The 20,305-nt window shown below is 44.0% G+C and overlaps 1 pseudogene; it reads right to left on the bottom strand.

Moving 5' to 3' along the window:
* Positions 1–396: 396 nt before the first annotated feature.
* On the bottom strand, positions 397–3,396 carry LOC139564829 (NLR family CARD domain-containing protein 3-like; annotated as a pseudogene).
* Between the last annotated feature and the right edge of the window lie 16,909 nt (positions 3,397–20,305).

Below are 20,305 nucleotides of genomic sequence, written 5' to 3'. Positions count from 1 at the left end.
ATAAAGAAGGACATTATCAAACAAAAGGACCATATGTGATGTAGCTGGGACCTTTTGGAGTGCCAACAGAAGAAGATCTTCAAAGGTAAGGCATTTATTTTATCGCTATTTCTGACTTTCGTGGCGCACCTGCCTGGTTGGAAAATGTTTTTTATGCTTTTGTATGTGGGGCGCTGTCCTCAGATAATCGCATGATGTGCTTTCGCCGTAAAGCCTTTTTGAAATCTGACACAGCAGCTGGATTAACAAGAAGTTAATCTTTATTTTGATGTATGACACTTGTATTTTCATGAATGTTAAATATATTCATTTCTGTCATTTGAATTTGGCGCTCTGCAATTTCACTGGATGTTGTCGATGTGGGTCGCTAGCGGAAAGCCTGCGCCAGAAAAGTTATTAAGGACATGACATATCATTTATAATAGACACTAAAGAGAGACTTCCTGATCTCAGGTAGCTTTGGATCTCCTCCACTAGAGAATGGTCATTCAGTTCATTCAGACAGTGGAACAGATTGATGCTCCTCTCTGGAGAGGGATTCTCCCCGATCTTCTCCTTGATGTACTTGAATGTTTCTTCATGGCTCTGTGAGCTGCTTCTAGTCTTTGTCAGTAGACCTCGTAAGTGCTTCTGATTGGACTCCAGTGAGAGGCCAAGAAGGAAGAGGAGGAAAAGGTCCAGGTTTCCTGTTTCACTTTGTAAGGCTTTATCCACAGCACTCTTGTAGACAGTAACGTCAGGCTTGTCTCTGAAATGCAAAGAAAGTTGACTGGACGCTGATTGCAGTTTGTCCATTAGATTCTCATTGTTGTTGATGAATGAGAGGAACACATATACAGCAGCCAGAAACTCCTGAATGCTCAGATGAACAAAGCAGTACACCTTGTCCTGGTACAGCCCAAATTCCTCTTTAAAGAGCTGAGTGCACAATCCTGAGTACACTGAGGCTTCATTGACATCAATACCAGCCTCTTTCAGGTCTTCGTCATAGAAAATCAAATTGCCCTTCACAAGCTGTTGAAAAGCCAGTTTTCCCAGTGACAGAATGCTCTCTTTATTCCAGTGTCGACCTGTCTCTTCTTTCCCAAGATACTTTTCATTCTTCTGTTTGGTATGAAACACAACAAGGTGTGTGTACATCTCAGTCAGATTCTTGGGCATCTCTTCTCTCTTATGTTTCAGCATGTGTTCAAGGACTGTTGCAGAAATCCAGCAGAAGACTGGAATGTGGCACATGATGTGGAGGTCCTTGATGTCTTCATGTGTGAGATGATTCTGCTGGCCAGGTCCTCATCACTGAATCTCTTCCTGAAGTACTCCTCCTTCTGTGGGTCATTGAACCCTCGTACCTCTGTCACCTGGTCAACACACCATGAAGGGATCTTATTGGCTGCTGCAGGTCGGGTAGTTATCCAGAGGAGAGCAGAGGGAAGCAGATTTCCCTTGATGAGATTTGTCAGCAGAACATCCACTGAGGTTGACTCTGTGACGTCCCAACACATCTTGTTCTTCTGGAAGTCTAGGGGCAGTCGGCACTCATCCAGACCATCAAAGATGAACAGAACTTTGTACTTGTTGTAGATAGAGATTCTTGATTCTTTGGTTTCCATTGAGAAGTGATTGAGAAGTTCAATGAATGTGTGTTTTTCCCCTTTCATCAAATTCAGCTCCCGGAAAGGGAATGAAAATACAAATTGGAAATCCTGATTTGCTTTTCCTTCAGCCCAGTCCAGAATGAACTTCTGCACAGAGACTGTTTTTCCAATGCCAGCGACTCCCTTTGTCAGCACAGTTCTGATAAGTTTGTCTTGTCCAGTTAAGGGTTTGAAGATGTCGTTACATTTGATTGCAATCTCTGGTCTTGCTTGTTTCCTGGTTGTTGTCTCAATCTGTCTCAGCTCATGTTCATTATTGACCTCTCCTGTTCCACCCTCTGTGAAGTAGAGCTCTGTGTAGATCTTATTGAGAAGTGTTGGATTTCCTTGTTTAGCGAACCCCTCAAATACACATTGAAACTTCTTCTTTAGATTAGATTTGAGTTCACGTTGGCAAATCACAGCAAGCTCATCTGAATGAAGAAGTAACACAGAGGATATTAATATTACGCCTGTTTTAATGCCTACAGTATTGAAGGACTGTTATAAAGTGTTAAATTATAATAATTTACTCTCTTAACTGACTGTATAAATGTTTAAATGTTTTTATAATGCATTACAGACTGGTGTGACTGATTATATTATTATTGGTAGTATTGGTGGTATTATTAATGTTCTCTCTCTCTCTGTCTAAATTAATCAACACAACACATCCCTGCTGCTACTTCATGAGGTCACTAGGTTAAGGCTGCTACAATATCATTGAGTTACACAGCTACTTTAGCTGTACTTTAGCTACAGCTTTTAAATGTTATAAAACAACATTCAACATGAGGCAGACAGCTCTTACTTTTCTCCAGTGTGTCAGCAAGGTCCTTCTGGTTCATTTTCCTCAGGACGTGCAGTGTGGTCTTCAGAGCCCCCTCTCTGGCACTGCTCTCCTGCTACTCATATTCAGCATCCACCACTTCCTTATCCTGCTTCTGACTCTCAAAGCCTTCTGGGAGTTCTGGACTAAGAATCCTCTTGAACATCTTCAGCTCGTTCTTCACAAATGTCATAATTTTCTCTTCAAGCAACTGAAATAAATAAAGTATTTAAGTTAAGCAAGAGACAAAATGCTTTCTCATCAACACAATGAATGATTGACAGGTCAACTTTAATTGAGGTAAACAAAAACAATGTACATAACAGGACCACATACACTGAATATGGAGGCCAGGTCTGTTTGATGACTCTGGGAAGACTGACCACTGAGAATCTCTGACTCTGATCTCTCCTGTTGGTTTCTGTGGACAAAACATGAGATTACATCTCCTCATCCAGGGAGTACACACACACACACACACACACACACGGAGGGAATGTTGTGTTTGTTTAATATTGTTTTAGGACTATGAAATTGGAAAAAAGGATTAGCCTATGGATTATGAAATCAACAAAAATAAATGGGAAAATGGGAGAGGAGAAATGACTAGAGACAGTGTTGTTTAACTCACTGACCATGACCCATGAGTTCTTCTTACCTTTGTTCAGTAGAAAAGTCTCCCTCTCTAAACTTCATAGGAGGATTCATAGACTGGTCACTCTTCATGGACACACAGCTGGGTACAGGGGAGGCTGGTCTCTCCTGCTTGATTGGACTTCAACACAACAGAGACAAACATTACATCGCATCTACTCTGAGCTCAGATGGGGGAAACAGAAGAAGAGTTTCATTCCAAAAAGCTATATATCCATTTTCAGAAATGTTCGTAAATTAGCTTTTATTGTTTAAAGAAGTTATTTTTATTTTATTTTTATTTCACCTTTATTTAACCAGGTAGGCTAGTTGAGAACAAGTTCTCATTTGCAACTGCGACCTGGCCAAGATAAAGCATAGCAGTGTGAACAGACAACAACACAGAGTTACACATGGAGTAAACAATAAACAAGTCAATAACATAGTAGGGGGAAAAAAGAAAAAAAAAGAGAATCTATATACAATGTGTGCAAAAGGCATGAGGAGGTAGGCAATAAATAGGCCATAGGAGTGAATAATTACAATTTAGCAGATTAACACTGGGGTGATAAATCATCAGATGATCATGTGCAAATAGAGATACTGGTGTGCAAAAGAGCAGAAAAGTAAATAAATGAAAACAGTATGGGGATGAGGTAGGTAAATTGGGTGGGCTATATACCGATGGACTATGTACAGCTGCAGCGATCGGTTAGCTGCTCAGATAGCAGATGTTTAAAGTTGTTGAGGGAGATAAAAGTCTCCAACTTCAGAGATTTTTGCATTTATGTTTATGTTAAGTTTTTAATTTTTTTGATACATTTTTTATTTATCCGTTATTTTACCAGGTAAGTTGACTGAGAACCCGTTCTCATTTGCAGCAACGACCTGGGGAATAGTTACAGGGGAGAGGAGGGGGATGAATGAGCCAATTGTAAACTGGGGATTATTAGGTGACCGTGATGGTTGAGGGCCAGATTGAGAATTTAGCCAGGACACCGGGGTTAACACCCCTACTCTTACGATAAGTGCCATGGGATCTTTAATGACCTCAGAGAGTCAGGACACCCGTTTAACGGCCCATCCGAAAGACGGCACCCTACACAGAGCAGTGTCCCCAATCACTGCCCTGGGGCATTGGGCTCTTTGTTTAGACCAGAGGAAAGAGTGCCTCCTACTGGCCCTCCAACACCACTTCCAGCAGCACCTGGTCTCCCATCCAGGGACTGACCAGGACCAACCCTGCTTAGCTTCAGAAGCAAGCCAGCAGTGGTATGCAGGGTGGTATGAGGAGATGAGTAAATGAGGAGATGGCACGTGGGTACCTGCTTCTATAAACCAATCAGGAGATGGCACGTAGGTACCTGCTTTTATAAACCAATGAGGAGATGGCACGTGGGTACCTGCTTCTATAAACCACTGAGGAGAAGGCACGTGGGTACCTGTTTCTATAAACCAATGAGGAGATGGCAGTGGGTACCTGCTTCTATAAACCAGCGCGAAGTGCAGAGCGGACTGCGTCACAAATAGAACTGACTTCTAGACGCTCGTTGGCGCGTGCGAGCAGTGTGTCATTTTTAATAACGAAATTCATTTTTCGACACGAGCGTTGTTGTCAGCCTCGCTAAAAGGCTGGTGTCGTTACTCTGCCTTCTCCGGGGGCATGTTGAGGTACATTTACTAACCGGGAGGGTTGAATTATGTAATTTATTGGTGGGCTGGAAGACGCACTCTTGTCTTTTATATTCCGAGGTTGTTTACTCGCTATCAGATATTAAGATGTTTTTTATAAAGATACCCGTATATACGAAAATTGCATTTGCCATTTATTGTTTGCGTTAATTAAACATAATTAAAGAAAGTTAGCAGACCTTGCTTTTTATTTATCCTGATACCGGATTTGTTACACGCAGAGCTTTCATGGTGATTCCCCGACATGGTCCGGTTTAAGGGCTTTGCTGGACAGTGACGAGCCAGCTAAGATACCTTTACTGTCGTCGGACGGAGTTTCTCACAAAAAGACCGGTCTACTAAAAAAAAGGTAAGCAGATACCTATTGTATAAAATACTAAAGTTTTGCATATTGGCATTATCCAAATTTATTTTGTGAGACACTTGTTTGATGTAAGTTACCAAATTCCTTATATCCAGTATACGAATAGTCTAAAGTACCGTGGACCAAGTAATGGCAAATGCAATTTTATTTGATCAAAATCATTCAAAGATGCAATGTGTAAATGAAATGTACTGAATGCATGACGTAAGTTGAGGCTTACAAGTATAAGTGAGGGTAATATCATACAATAACGGAAGTAATGTACTAGGCAGAGCCTAGATGGCTCTACGCCATGATCATCCAAGATGGCGTAGCAGTGTAGACATGTTTTGTTTCGTCCTCTCATGTACGTTTGTATTTTTCGTATTTCTTGTATATATTTAAAAATATATATATATTCTATCTCTTTTCGATTTTTAATTCGATTATACCTTCCAGTAACCTACCTCACCCAATGTGATACGGAATCGCTATTATTTTTTAACTTTGGAACACATTCAAGAACCCCCAGTAGCTAACCAGCTAATCAGCTACAAGCTATTTAGTCATTTTTAGCCGCTGCTAGCAGCTTTTACCTTCTGCACAGACACCAGCCCTGTTATTAGCCTGGATATTACTCACCAATTTACCAGCATCGGACTGTCTCTCGACAACAACGCCGGATTCCTGCCGTAATCCCTGAGCCACTACTTCTGATCCTCACAGCTAGCTTGCAGCTAGCGCAGCTAGCGCCACTGCCACGAAGCTAGCACCAGTTAGCAAACACAATTCTACAATTACAACCTCTCTTTCGCCATCGCCATCCGGCTTGGGTTCTCTGTCGACACGACCACGTCTGGTCTGCAGACGAATACCCCATCCGCTGTGCCCTCAACCGGCCTCCGTCTGAACAGACCCCCTCCGTCTGAGCAGACCACCCCCCGGGCTACTGACTTTAAACGCCGCGTGCCAGCGTAGTGGCGGCTTCCCTGCTCCATCTACGGCTGCCCCCTGGACACTATGATCACTTGGCTACATAGCTGATGCCTGCCGGACTGTCCATTAATTCACGGTACTCCATTCTGTTTATTTGTGTTTTATCTGTTGGCTCTGTGTTTTAACTCAGGCTCTGTGTGTAGTTAATCCGACCCTCTCTGCCTAGTCGTCGCCATTTTTACCTGCTGTTGCTGTGTTAGCTGACTAGCTGCTGTTATCTCACCTGTTGTTTTAGCTAGCTCTCCCAATCAAGACCTGCAATCACTTTATGCCTTACTGTATGTCTCTCTCAAATATCAATATGCCTTGTATACTGTTGTTCAGCCTTTAGCCGCACGCTCATCCTACTACTCCTCTGTTCCTCGGGTGATGTGGAGGTAAACCCAGGCCCTGTATGTCCCCAGGCACCCTCATTTGTTGACTTCTGTGATCGAAAAAGCCTTGGCCTCATGCATGTCAACATCAGAAGCCTCCTCCCTAAGTTTGTCTTACTCACCGCTTTAGCACACTCTGCCAACCCTGATGTCCTTGCCGTGTCTGAATCCTGGCTTAGGAAGGCCACCAAAAATTCTGAGATTTCCATACCCTACTATAACACTTTCCGTCAAGATAGAACTGCCAAAGGGGGAGGAGTTGCAATCTACTGCAGAGATAGCCTGCAAAGTTCTGTCATACTTTCCAGGTCTATGCCCAAACAGTTCGAACTTCTAATTTTAAAAATGAATCTCTCCAGAAATAAGTCTCTCACTGTTGCCGCCTGCTACCGACCCCCCTCAGCTCCCAGCTGTGCCCTGGACACCATCTGTGAATTGATCTAGCTTCAGAGTTTGTTCTGTTAGGTGACCTAAACTGGGATATGCTTAACACCCCGGCAGTCCTACAATCTAAGCTAGATGCCCTCAATCTCACACAAATCATCAAGGAACCCACCAGGTACAACCCTAAATCCGTAAACATGGGCACCCTAATAGACATTATCCTGACCAACTTGCCCTCCAAATACACCTCTGCTGTCTTCAATCAAGATCTCAGCGATCACTGCCTCATTGCCTGTATCCGCTACGGGTCCGCGGTCAAACCACCACCCCTCATCACTGTCAAACGCTCCCTAAAACACTTCTGCGAGCAGGCCTTTCTAATCGACCTGGCCCGGGTACCCTGGAAGGATATTGACCTCATCCCGTCAGTTGAGGATGCCTGGTCATTCTTTAAAAGTTACTTCCTCACCATATTAGACAAGCATGCTCCGTTCAAAAAATGCAGAACTAAGAACAGATATAGCCCTTGGTTCACTCCAGACCTGACTGCCCTCGACCAGCACAAAAACATCCTGTGGCGAACTGCAATAGCATCGAAGAGCCCCCGCGATATGCAACTGTTCAGGGAAGTCAGGAACCAATACACGCAGTCAGTCAGGAAAGCAAAGGCCAGCTTTTTCAAGCAGAAATTTGCATCCTGTAGCTCTAACTCCAAAAAGTTCTGGGATACTGTAAAGTCCATGGAGAACAAGAGCACCTCCTCCCAGCTGCCCACTGCACTGAGGCTAGGTAACACGGTCACCACCGATAAATCCGTGATAATCGAAAACTTCAACAAGCATTTCTCAACGGCTGGCCATGCCTTCCTCCTGGCGACTCCAACCTTGGCCAACAGCCCCGCCCGCCCCGCTGCTACTCGCCAAATGCATGCTTTTCAACCGTTCGCTGCCTGCACCCGCACGCCCGACTAGCATCACCACCCTGGACGGTTCCGACCTAGAATATGTGGACATCTATAAGTACCTAGGTGTCTGGCTAGACTGCAAACTCTCCTTCCAGACTCATATCAAACATCTCCAATCCAAAATCAAATCTAGAGTCGGCTTTCTATTTCGCAACAAAGCCTCCTTCACTCACGCCGCCAAACTTACCCTAGTAAAACTGACTATCCTACCGATCCTCGACTTCGGCGATGTCATCTACAAAATAGCTTCCAATACTCTACTCAGCAAACTGGATGCAGTTTATCACAGTGCCATCCGTTTTGTTACTAAAGCACCTTATACGACCCACCACTGCGACCTGTATGCCCTAGTCGGCTTGCCCTCGCTACATGTTCGTCGTCAGACCCACTGGCTCCAGGTCATCTACAAGGCTATGCTAGGTAAAGTGCCGGCTTATCTCAGTTCACTGGTCACGATGGCTACACCCACCCGTAGCACGCGCAGGTGTATCTCACTGATCATCCCTAAAGCCAAAACCTCATTTGGACGCTGCCTGCGACTGGAACGAATTGCAAAAATCTCTGAAGTTGGAGACTTTTATCTCCCTCAACAACTTTAAACATCTGCTATCCGAGCAGCTAACCGATCGCTGCAGCTGTACATAGTCCATCGGTATATAGCCCACCCATTTACCTACCTCACCCCCCATACTGCTTTTATTTATTTACTTTTCTGCTCTTTTGCACACCAGTATCTCTACTTGCACATGATCATCTGATGATTTATCACTCCAGTGTTAATCTGCTAAATTGTAATTATTCGATTTATTGCCTACCTCCTCATGCCTTTTGCACACATTGTATATAGATTCTCTTTTTTTCTACCATGTTATTGACTTGTTTATTACTCCATGTGTAACTCTGTGTTGTTGTCTGTTCACACTGCTATGCTTTATCTTGGCCAGGTCGCAGTTGCAAATGAGAACTTGTTCTCAACTAGCCTACCTGGTTAAATAAAGGTGAAGTAAAAAATAAATAAAAAAAGTGTGTATGACGTAGGTTGGGGCCTACATATGAGGTGGGAATGCAAATAAACGGCAATATAACAGTAATAATAGTGGCCAGGGGCCAGTTATATTGGAAAAAAGATAAGTTTATAGAATAAGAGTAGTACATTGAGTTAAGTCGGCGTACTTATACCAAGTTTGAATGACCTGCGAGTTTTAAAGTGTTTGGGGACACAAAGTTTGTATGGAATAATTTTACCGCGCGAATGAAAGTATATTAGATATTGCAGTCGGGGCTGGTATCTTAGGGGACCCACAGTGCATAGTTGAATGTGTTGAGATTAATTTTGTTTATGTAAAAAAAATATATATATACACTGCTCAAAAAAATAAAGGGATCACTTAAACAACACAATGTAACTCCAAATCAATCACACTTCTGTGAAATCAAACTGTCCACTTAGGAAGCAACACTGATTGACAATACATTTCACATGCTGTTGTGCAAATTTAATAGACAAAAGGTGGAAATTAGAGGAAATTAGCAAGACACCCCCAATAAAGGAGTGATTCTGCAGGTGGTGACCACAGACCACTTCTCAGTTCCTATGCTTCCTGGCTGATGTTTTGGTCACTTTTGAATGCTGGCGGTGCTCTCACTCAAGTGGTAGCATGAGACGGAGTCTACAACCCACACAAGTGGCTCAGGTAGTGCAGCTCATCCAGGATGGCACATCAATGCGAGCTGTGGCAAGAAGGTTTGCTGTGTCTGTCAGCGTAGTGTCCAGAGCATGGAGGCGCTACCAGGAGACAGGCCAGTACATCAGGAGACGTGGAGGAGGCCGTAGGAGGGCAACAACCCAGCAGCAGGACCGCTACCTCCGCCTTTGAGCAGGAGGAGCACTGCCAGAGCCCTGCAAAATGACCTCCAGCAGGCCACAAATGTGCTGGAGGTCCAATTGACTCAAATGATCTGAATTAAAGTCTGGCATTCTCTGGATTTATGGTGCTTTCAAGACAACTGGGAACTCTGAAAAAAACAATGTTGAATCATGACGACATCAGTGACCTTCAGGGTCGTAGCTCTAGAAAGAGACCCGAGTTCGCGACTTGGAATTCCAAGTTGGATGACCGTTCAAAACAAATTTTCCCAGTCAGAGCTCGTTTTCCCCCCCCAGTTCCCAGTTGTCTTGAACTCACTGAAGTCAGATTTCCTAGTTCTGAGTTTCCAGTCGTTTTGAGCGCGGAAGAAGTCATGCTGGATTGACAGAATGGCCAATGTTGAATGTTTAACCTTTTATACTTGTAAAAGAGACCCTTATACCCAGACTTGGAAACACACAGCCACTCCACTGAATAGCAGGTTAGTGATTGCTTTGCAATGCTTGCAGTTCAGCCGATCAGGCGGACAGGGGGGGCGTGGCTCTGTTGCGACCTGCAGTGTGTGTGACGTTTGGTGTGGCGTTATCTTATGTTTTTAATGTTATGTTTTTAATTTGTACACTTAGTGGCGTTATTTTATGTTTTTAATTTGTACACTTAGTTTACAAACATTCTGCCAACCATGGATTTCCAGTGGTGGGGTGTTGGACTGATCTTGTTGATCGTGTACATACCCGCTACGAACGGACTAAATAATGAAAACGCTGCTGGCAGCGGAATCCAATACAGCAGGGAGTTTTTACTACAATGCAACTCAAATACGAACGCGATGGATATCCCAATGGCCCATCTAATACCTGATTGTCTGCGAGTGGATTACAAACCCAAATGCAAACGTGGAAAACGCGGGGGAATCAGACAACGACTTAAAAAAATTAAGAACAAACTTCCCTTACCCACCACCTTGCTGATTAATGCCCAGTCACTGAGGGGGAAAGCGGATGAGTTGTCAGCGAATCTGCGCTTCCAACACGAATACCGGGAGGCCTGTTTGCTGGCATTTACTGAGACTTGGCTGGATGACAGAGTCCCGGACAGAGAAGTGGAGCCGGCCGGCTTCACCCTGGTCAGAGCGGACCGCGATCTGACAGTCACAGGGAAACTTCACGGCGGGGGCGTCTGCCTGCTTGTCAGGGACCAGTGGTGTAAATCGATCCTGGTAAGAGAGCGACTCTGTACCCCCGACATTGAACTGCTTTCTGTGTCACTGCGACCTTACTATCTGCCCCGTGAGTTCCCCCAATTGTTTGTTACCGTTGTGTACATTCAACCAAAAGCTAATATAACAAAGGCATCAGAGATTATTTATAATCTGTCACAGAAACTGGAATCCATCTCCCCCGACGCACCCAAATTTATTTTAGGGGATTTTAACAACTGTACCTTGCGCAAAGTCCTGCGCACATACCATCAGTATGTGAAATGTCACACTAGGAAAAATAGGACTCTTGATTTGTGCTATGGGACAATACCAAAGGCGTTCTCTGCCACCACCAGACCTCCTCTGGGGACATCAGACCACAATGTGGTCTACCTCAGGCCAACTTACTGTTGCCTCCTGGAGAGGGAGAAACCCACAGTTAAAACTGTCCAGATCTGGAATGACAACAGTATCACTTGTCTCCAGGGGTGTTTTGACTGTACAATGTGGGAGGTATTTGAGGACAGCAGCTCTGATCTGGATGAACTCACAGAGGTTATTTCAGACTATGTAAACTTCTGTGTTGAGTCAGTTGTGCCTACTAAGACCTGTAAAATCTTCCCTAACAACAAGCCTTGGGTATCAAAACATCTAAAATCACTACTTGATAGGAAGAAGGCAGTTTATGCTGGGGGTGATAGACAGGCTTTAAGAGATGTACAACGTGAGATAAAAAGACAGATACTGGTGGACAAGGAGGCATACAAGCAAAGGGTGGAGAGGACCCTCTCCTCAGGAAACGCAAGGGTGGCCTGGCAAGGGATTAAATCCATGGCTAGCGCCCCCCATATAGGCAGGGGAAAAACCAGTGTTGACCTTGGGGAATATGAGGGCCAGAACATGGCTAATGAACTGAATGTTTTCTTCTCAAGATTTGAATCAGACAACTTCGTGTCGGAGGTAAAACAAATGGAAGCATCATTACAAATGTTTGAGAGAGTTGTTGTTCAACAGTCTGATGTTCTAAAGTTGTTCAGGGGATGTAACACATACAAAAGCCCAGGCCCAGACAAAATAAGTGGGCATGTGTTAAAGCACTGTGCTGAACAACTGGCTGGTGTTTTTACAGACATTTTCCAATCCTCACTCAACCAGCAACACGTTCCAGTATTGTGGAAAAAATCTATAATTATACCAATTCCTAAAGTATCGAATCCCTCTGTGCTGAATGACTATCGCCCTGTCGCTTTGACATCCTTAGTTATGAAATGCCTTGAGAAAATTGTGAAAAGTCATATTCTCAGTGTCACTCAGAAGCTCCCTCGACCCACTTCAGTTTGCCTATCAGACCAGCAGAGGAGTTGATGATGCCATTCTTACCCTCCTTAACATGGTCTATAGACATCTAGAAGGTACCAAATCCCATGTCAGGGTTCTGTTTGTTGACTTTTCTTCTGCCTTCAACACAATCCAGCCCTACATTCTGGCACAGAGACTCATTCGGGACTTTTCCTTAGATGGGGGGCTGGTTTTGTGGCTGTTGGACTTCCTGAGCCAACGCTCACAGCGAGTCAAAATAGGTCCCCATGTGTCGGATATACGCAATACCAATACAGGCTCTCCTCAGGGATGTGTTTTGTCCCCACTTCTGTACATCTTGTACACTAATAGTTGTACTAGTTCCCATACTGACAGACACCTCGTTAAGTTCGCTGATGACACTGCCTTGATCAGCCTGTTGCATGATGACGAGGAACATCATGGCCCGGTCCTAGATGACTTTGTAGAGTGGTGTGAGGAATCACACTTGGTCCTCAATACCAACAAGACCAAAGAGATGTGCATAGACTTCAGGAAGCGTACAACACCTACCTCTGCAACATCTATCAGAGGTCAGAACATAGAAATTGTAGAGGAATATAAATATCTGGGTGTCTTTTTGGACAGTAAGCTTCAGTGGAGTAAATGTACAGACCAGATCTACAAAAAGAGCCAACAGAGACTGTACTTTCTAAAAAAGTTGGGTTCTTTTAATATAGACTGTACTATATTGACTCTGTTTTACAAATCCTTTATTGAGAGTATTTTAACTTTTTGTATTGTTTGTTGGTTTGGCAATGCCACTGTCAGTCAGAGAAACATGCTGAGAAGGATTATTACCACCGCAAGCAAGGTACTTGGAGTCAAACAGACAGGCCTGGATGAGATTTTTAAGGTCAGGGCCCTCCGTAAGGCTCACAAAATCATTTTAGACCCAAGTCACCCCCTGTACCTGGACTTTGAATTACTCCCCTCTGGGCGCAGGTATAGGGCACCCCTCAGCAGGAAAAATAGAACGAGACAATCATTTGTGCCAGGTGTGATATCCCTCTTAAATAGCTCGGGCAAATGTTCCCCGTAAGGTCAGCAGGCTAGTCTTTTTAAAATTTAAAATTTAAAATTGTATTTTATTTATTGGTGCGTGACTGTTATTGAAAGTTGTATTGTCAATCTTGTTTTGTATTTAACGCCACTTTAAATGTGTACATGACACTGCAACAAAATTTCCCCATGGGGACAATAAAGTAAGTAAGTAAGTAAGTAAGTTAGCCACCAATTACTTCCAAACCACTCATTGTTGAATTTGCGATTTCCAACTTGTGTAATGTTCATGTCCAATGGCCGATGAACACCGATATGTTTTATCTATAATTTTGCTTTATTATTTCTCTTCATATGACAAGGATTAAAAAGCATTTGACAGTAGATTGTCGACTTGATTCATGATGATGACTGCGAACTTGCTAGCTAAGATTTAGAAAGGATGATGTTGACATGATCAGTCCAAGCTCTACTCTTAGATTTGGCGGTGACGTAGTGTCCCCATGAGTGACAGAACACTGAGCCAATCACAGCACAACTAGAGAACATCACCCAATGACGGTGCAACCCTCCGCATTTTCTACTGGCAAGCAACACCACCACAGAAAGCACTGAGCTAGGCTGAAACACCTGCATTTTGGAGATTACTTACTCAAGAAATCAAAAAGTTTGTATGCGGCTTTATTAACTCAATATTTTTCACATTGTTTGCAAACTGATATGTGACACATATTCATGTCAAAATAACATGCAAAACAGGAACCCCCCCCAAAAGTTTATTTATTATTATTATTTTTAGCTATTTTGGTGGGGCTCAAAACAGGTGCCTTGAATGAGGGTCGGCGCTGCGGTTTGGTACAATGATTCTCTACACTATACATGCTTATTTTGACACAAACAAAAATTTGGGAAACTATTAGAATTTTATCAACCGGGAAATGGAGAAAGCGATTTCTGAATATTTTGTCTTGGCCATTCAACCTCTGAATAGCATACATACATAATCGATGTCTCAATTGTCTTAAGGAATAAAAATCCTTCTTTAACCTGTCTCCTCCCCTTCATCTACACTGATTGAAATGGATTTAACAGGTGGCATCAATAAAGGATCATAGATTCACCTGGTCCGTCTATGTCATGGAAAGAGCAGGTATTCCTAATGTTTTGTACACTGTATATTTTATAGTAGGCTAAGAATATAATGAAATAAATCAGAATAAAATACAAACAATATTTTTCAACATGTGGAACCGATGTCATAAAAAAAGTGATATTTTCAAACAGAGCCCAATGCAAGCCCGTGGTTTTTTGATCCCCGTTTCATCTCTTTTCTACCCGCACTCTGCTTTGTCGGGGAGCAGGCGTAGGCTCTTACATTGAGTGTCTTCATCATTATACCGATACAAAATAATAGCAATCTATATTTTCAAAAGCATTTGAGTCTCATGTTCATATTTAACAACCTCCGTGGGCCTATACGCAATCGAGCAAAAATAATAGGTCTACACTTGATTTAAGCTACATTATTGCATGCTAAATGTTTCTGATCAGTGATGGATGAGCAAACAAATAGATTAGCTATACCACCTCCACTTATTTGGTCAGCCAGAGAATGAACTAAATATAGGCTACAGACGGAGATTCAGTGAAACAAAATCATATTGATTGATTAGGACAAGTCACAGGCTTTTGGCCGGCAGTAGGCTGGCTATAGGCCTGGGCTAAGTGACTGAAGAGCAAAAATAATCCACTTGTTAAGGTAGCCTACATAACATGCTGGCAAAAAATTCTGATCACAGCTAATAAATGAGAAAACTAGACAAGATGATCATGAGCAGCACTCACCTCCATTTAGCTAACATTTCCACAGCATAATTGTAGCCTAACCCAGGGGTTCCCAAACTTTTTCACTCGGGGCACCCCTTCCAGCATTCGGGAACATCCCGCGCCCCCCTCCACGTGCAACATCTATTTCTATGGGCACAAACTGTTCACACCCTTCTTGTTGGGTGGAGAGAATATATAAGGTTAAAAGCTTATTTCCTGCTATTCTCCACATTTTGTCATGGGGTGCAAAGAAAATGTTGCAGTTTTAAAGCAACATTTCTTGCAATTCTATACATTTCGCCATGTCTAATGTGTATTCATGTGATATTTGAGTGACAAAAATATATAATATCTATGTGCTAAAAATCCTAGATAAAAAAATATAACTGACATGGTCTAGTTAATCTGGACATTTCTGACAAGTTATAAATAGCTTTCTAGGGTATGCAATGACAAGAGGGAAACTGATTATGCACTACCCAATTTCGAAATTGCACCTTGTACATTTTACGATTACAGCTTTCAAGAGTAAATTGAAAGCCAGACTGAGTTCCTAAAGCCGAACCCCCGCACCCCCCCTGTCGACCCCACAGTTTGCGAACCACTGGCCTAAACAATATCAAAACGGCGATTCGGTGAAAATAAAAATCTGACGAATGATTTATCAAGACCCTATGCTTAATTGCGCAAAACGGTGCTGAAATAGTTGACGATACGCGAGTTTACTATTGCTTCAATCAAATGCATTAATCATTTTCTGTACATTGAGTGTTTTGTCCTCCATGTGATTGAATCAAATTATGTTCTTTACATGCTTACCGACAAAGGCAATATAAAAGGTTGAGAAATACACTGCAGGCTGTACTGAGGCTGACAATCAATTAGCCTACCACATAGTAAGAACCTCTGTGGACTCCATTTAAATCACATCTGTTACAATTCCATGTTTCAGAATCGCAAATAATAACAAGGAAGGTACAAGGGCATGAATTAATGGCAAACAGAGCATATGCCATGTTCTGCAAAAACACCTATGGTTCTCATTCTAGTAGCCCATGTACGCACTACTGCTAATTGAAGCACAATAATCCTTAAAATGGGGCGACCTAGACTCCCTCACGGACATTTATTATTTTAGTAGATTCATTCAGACAGGTTTGAGGCAGAAATGGGGTTCAGCAGACGATGTCACATAAGTGTAATATTTTTGAATGTTATGGCAGCCAGTGGAGGCTGGAGGGGAGGACGGCTCATAATAGTCACTGGAATAGAGTAAATGGAATGGTATCAAACATGTTTGTTTGATACCATTCAATTCCATCCATTATTAGGTTATGAGCCGTCCTCCCATCAACAGCCTACACTAATGGCAAAAGTAGCCAGACTACTTTCAGTGGTGTAAAGTACTTTAAAGTACTACTTAAACTCAAATGCCAAGGCCCTTAGATTCTCCATTAAAATGGTTTTTCAATGAGGCTGATCAGACCACACTGAAAAAGTCACTTTGGAATTCATACCCCCACTTTTATGTGTGTGTATCCCTTTAAGATATTTTTTCGCTGCTAGTTTTAAGCATCTTTTTAGACTACCCTGACGATATTCAGCTACTTTTAAAATTCTATTTGGAACTTTTAACAACTTCTGAAAAGTGGCTCAAAGCTATAATGCACGCATTGTCCCTCTAAATGACACAAACCATTTTCTCTAACGCAGTTTTACGTTATTACACAACAAATCACTTGCCTCTAGCAACTTACCCTGAAAATTAGTATCCAACACCAAAACTAACTCTTATTCCTGCCTCTAGGCAAAAACATACCCCTTATTCCAAATGAGTTTTGCACCAAAACTATCGTAAAAGTAAAATCAACTTTTCAACTTTCTCCACTCCCAACTTTTTAAAACCCCGTGTACCTCGCTAAATTTATCTCGCAAGAATGTATTTTAGTCTCTCGGTACCAAGGCTGAGTCTTCCGCGCCGCAGTTAAAAAAGCTTCTCCGTCATAGCCAACCCTATATGCGCCTCTCTAGTCTTGCCTTCTCCTTAGCATCTGCAAGTTTACCCCTTCGAAACTCTCCCTCTCTTTTTCTGGCTTCAGACAACCACACTCTAGCGGTGTCTAGCCTCTCTACCTTCTGCTGTATCAACTTTATCATTAATTCTAATCTTTCTACATCCATACTCTCAAACTCGTACATCCCTCTCTACCCTGGGCATTAGATTCACCCAAACATTCCACCGGGTTCCCCGTTGACTGGGAGCCCCTCCTCCTTCCACTCTCTATCTCTTTCACTCCTCTCCTTACCATTATCCATCTCTAGAACAGATTTCAACTTCCTCAAAACCTTTTCTATTTCTGGAGACATTATATATTCCGTGCGTATACTCGCGTATGTGTGTAAATTAATTAAAATAACTAAAATCTTATTTCTCATATATGACCTCTCAAAAGAAATCAGCCAATTTCAGATGAATGTGGTACCTTCATGCCTTTGGAAATTGCTCCCAATGATGAACCAGACAATTCTTTTTCTGAGGTCCTGGCTGATTTCTTTTGATTTTCCCATGATGTCAAGAAAAGAGGCACTGAGTTTGAAGGTAGGCCTTGAAATACATCCACAGGTACACCTCCAATTGACTTGTCACGCCCTGGCCTTAGTTATCTTTGTTTTCCTTATTATTTTAGTTAGGTCAGGGTGTGACATGGGGAATTTATGTGTTTTTGGATTGTCTAGGGGTTTTGTATGTTTAATGGGTCAGTATCTTGTCTAGGTGTTTGTATGTCTATGGCTGCCTAGATTGGTTCTCAATTAGAGGCAGCTGTGGTTCATTGTCTCTGATTGAGAGCCATATTTAAGGCAGCCATAGGCATTTGGGTTTTGTGGGTAATTGTCTATGTCTATGTTGCATGTTTTTGCACTTACATTTACATTTACATTTAAGTCATTTAGCAGACGCTCTTATCCAGAGCGACTTACAAATTGGTGCATTCACCTAATGACATCCAGTGGAACAGCCACTTTACAATAGTGCATCTAAATCTTTTAAGGGGGGGGGGGGGGGGCAGAAGGATTGCTTTATCCTAGGTATTCCTTGAAGAGGTGGGGTTTCAGGTGTCTCCGGAAGGTGGTGATTGACTCCGCTGTCCTGGCGTCGTGAGGGAGTTTGTTCCACCATTGGGGTGCCAGAGCAGCGAACAGTTTTGACTGGGCTGAGCGGGAACTGTACTTCCTCAGTGGTAGGGAGGCGAGCAGGCCAGAGGTGGATGAACGCAGAGCCCTTGTTTGGGTGTAGGGCCTGATCAGAGCCTGAAGGTACTGAGGTGCCGTTCCCCTCACAGCTCCGTAGGCAAGCACCATGGTCTTGTAGCGGATGCGAGCTTCAACTGGAAGCCAGTGGAGAGAGCGGAGGAGCGGGGTGACGTGAGAGAACTTGGGAAGGTTGAACACCAGACGGGCTGCGGCGTTCTGGATGAGTTGTAGGGGTTTGATGGCACAGGCAGGGAGCCCAGCCAACAGCGAGTTGCAGTAATCCAGACGGGAGATGACAAGTGCCTGGATTAGGACCTGCGCCGCTTCCTGTGTGAGGCAGGGTCGTACTCTGCGGATGTTGTAGAGCATGAACCTACAGGAACGGGCCACCGCCTTGATGTTAGTTGAGAACGACAGGGTGTTGTCCAGGATCACGCCAAGGTTCTTAGCGCTCTGGGAGGAGGACACAATGGAGTTGTCAACCGTGATGGCGAGATCATGGAACGGGCAGTCCTTCCCCGGGAGGAAGAGCAGCTCCGTCTTGCCGAGGTTCAGCTTGAGGTGGTGATCCGTCATCCACACTGATATGTCTGCCAGACATGCAGAGATGCGATTCGCCACCTGGTCATCAGAAGGGGGAAAGGAGAAGATTAATTGTGTGTCGTCTGCATAGCAGTGATAGGAGAGACCATGTGAGGTTATGACAGAGCCAAGTGACTTGGTGTATAGCGAGAATAGGAGAGGGCCTAGAACAGAGCCCTGGGGGACACCAGTGGTGAGAGCGCGTGGTGAGGAGACAGATTCTCGCCACGCCACCTGGTAGGAGCGACCTGTCAGGTAGGACGCAATCCAAGCGTGGGCCGCGCCGGAGATGCCCAACTCGGAGAGGGTGGAGAGGAGGATCTGATGGTTCACAGTATCGAAGGCAGCCGATAGGTCTAGAAGGATGAGAGCAGAGGAGAGAGAGTTAGCTTTAGTAGTGCGGAGCGCCTCCGTGATACAGAGAAGAGCAGTCTCAGTTGAGTGACTAGTCTTGAAACCTGACTGATTTGGATCAAGAAGGTCATTCTGAGAGAGATAGCAGGAGAGCTGGCCAAGGACGGCACGTTCAAGAGTTTTGGAGAGAAAAGAAAGAAGGGATACTGGTCTGTAGTTGTTGACATCGGAGGGATCGAGTGTAGGTTTTTTCAGAAGGGGTGCAACTCTCGCTCTCTTGAAGACGGAAGGGACGTAGCCAGCGGTCAAGGATGAGTTGATGAGCGAGGTGAGGTAAGGGAGAAGGTCTCCGGAAATGGTCTGGAGAAGAGAGGAGGGGATAGGGTCAAGCGGGCAGGTTGTTGGGCGGCCGGCCGTCACAAGACGCGAGATTTCATCTGGAGAGAGAGGGGGGAAAGAGGTCAAAGCACAGGGTAGGGCAGTGTGAGCAGAACCAGCGGTGTCGTTTGACTTAGCAAACGAGGATCGGATGTCGTCGACCTTCTTTTCAAAATGGTTGACGAAGTCGTCTGCAGAGAGGGAGGAGGGGGGGGGGGGGGGGAGGAGGATTCAGGAGGGAGGAGAAGGTGGCAAAGAGCTTCCTAGGGTTAGAGGCAGAAGCTTGGAATTTAGAGTGGTAGAAAGTGGCTTTAGCAGCAGAGACAGAAGAGGAAAATGTAGAGAGGAGGGAGTGAAAGGATGCCAGGTCCGCAGGGAGGCGAGTTTTCCTCCATTTCCGCTCGGCTGCCCGGAGCCCTGTTCTGTGAGCTCGCAATGAGTCGTCGAGCCACGGAGCGGGAGGGGAGGACCGAGCCGGCCTGGAGGATAGGGGACATAGAGAGTCAAAGGATGCAGAAAGGGAGGAGAGGAGGGTTGAGGAGGCAGAATCAGGAGATAGGTTGGAGAAGGTTTGGGCAGAGGGAAGAGATGATAGGATGGAAGAGGAGAGAGTAGCGGGGGAGAGAGAACGAA

This window comes from Salvelinus alpinus, chromosome 36 (genome assembly GCF_045679555.1).
Source record: "Salvelinus alpinus chromosome 36, SLU_Salpinus.1, whole genome shotgun sequence".
Taxonomy (NCBI): Eukaryota; Metazoa; Chordata; class Actinopteri; order Salmoniformes; family Salmonidae; genus Salvelinus; species Salvelinus alpinus.
The sequence above is the reverse complement of the archived record's forward strand: the minus strand, read 5'-3'. Positions and strand labels throughout refer to the sequence as shown.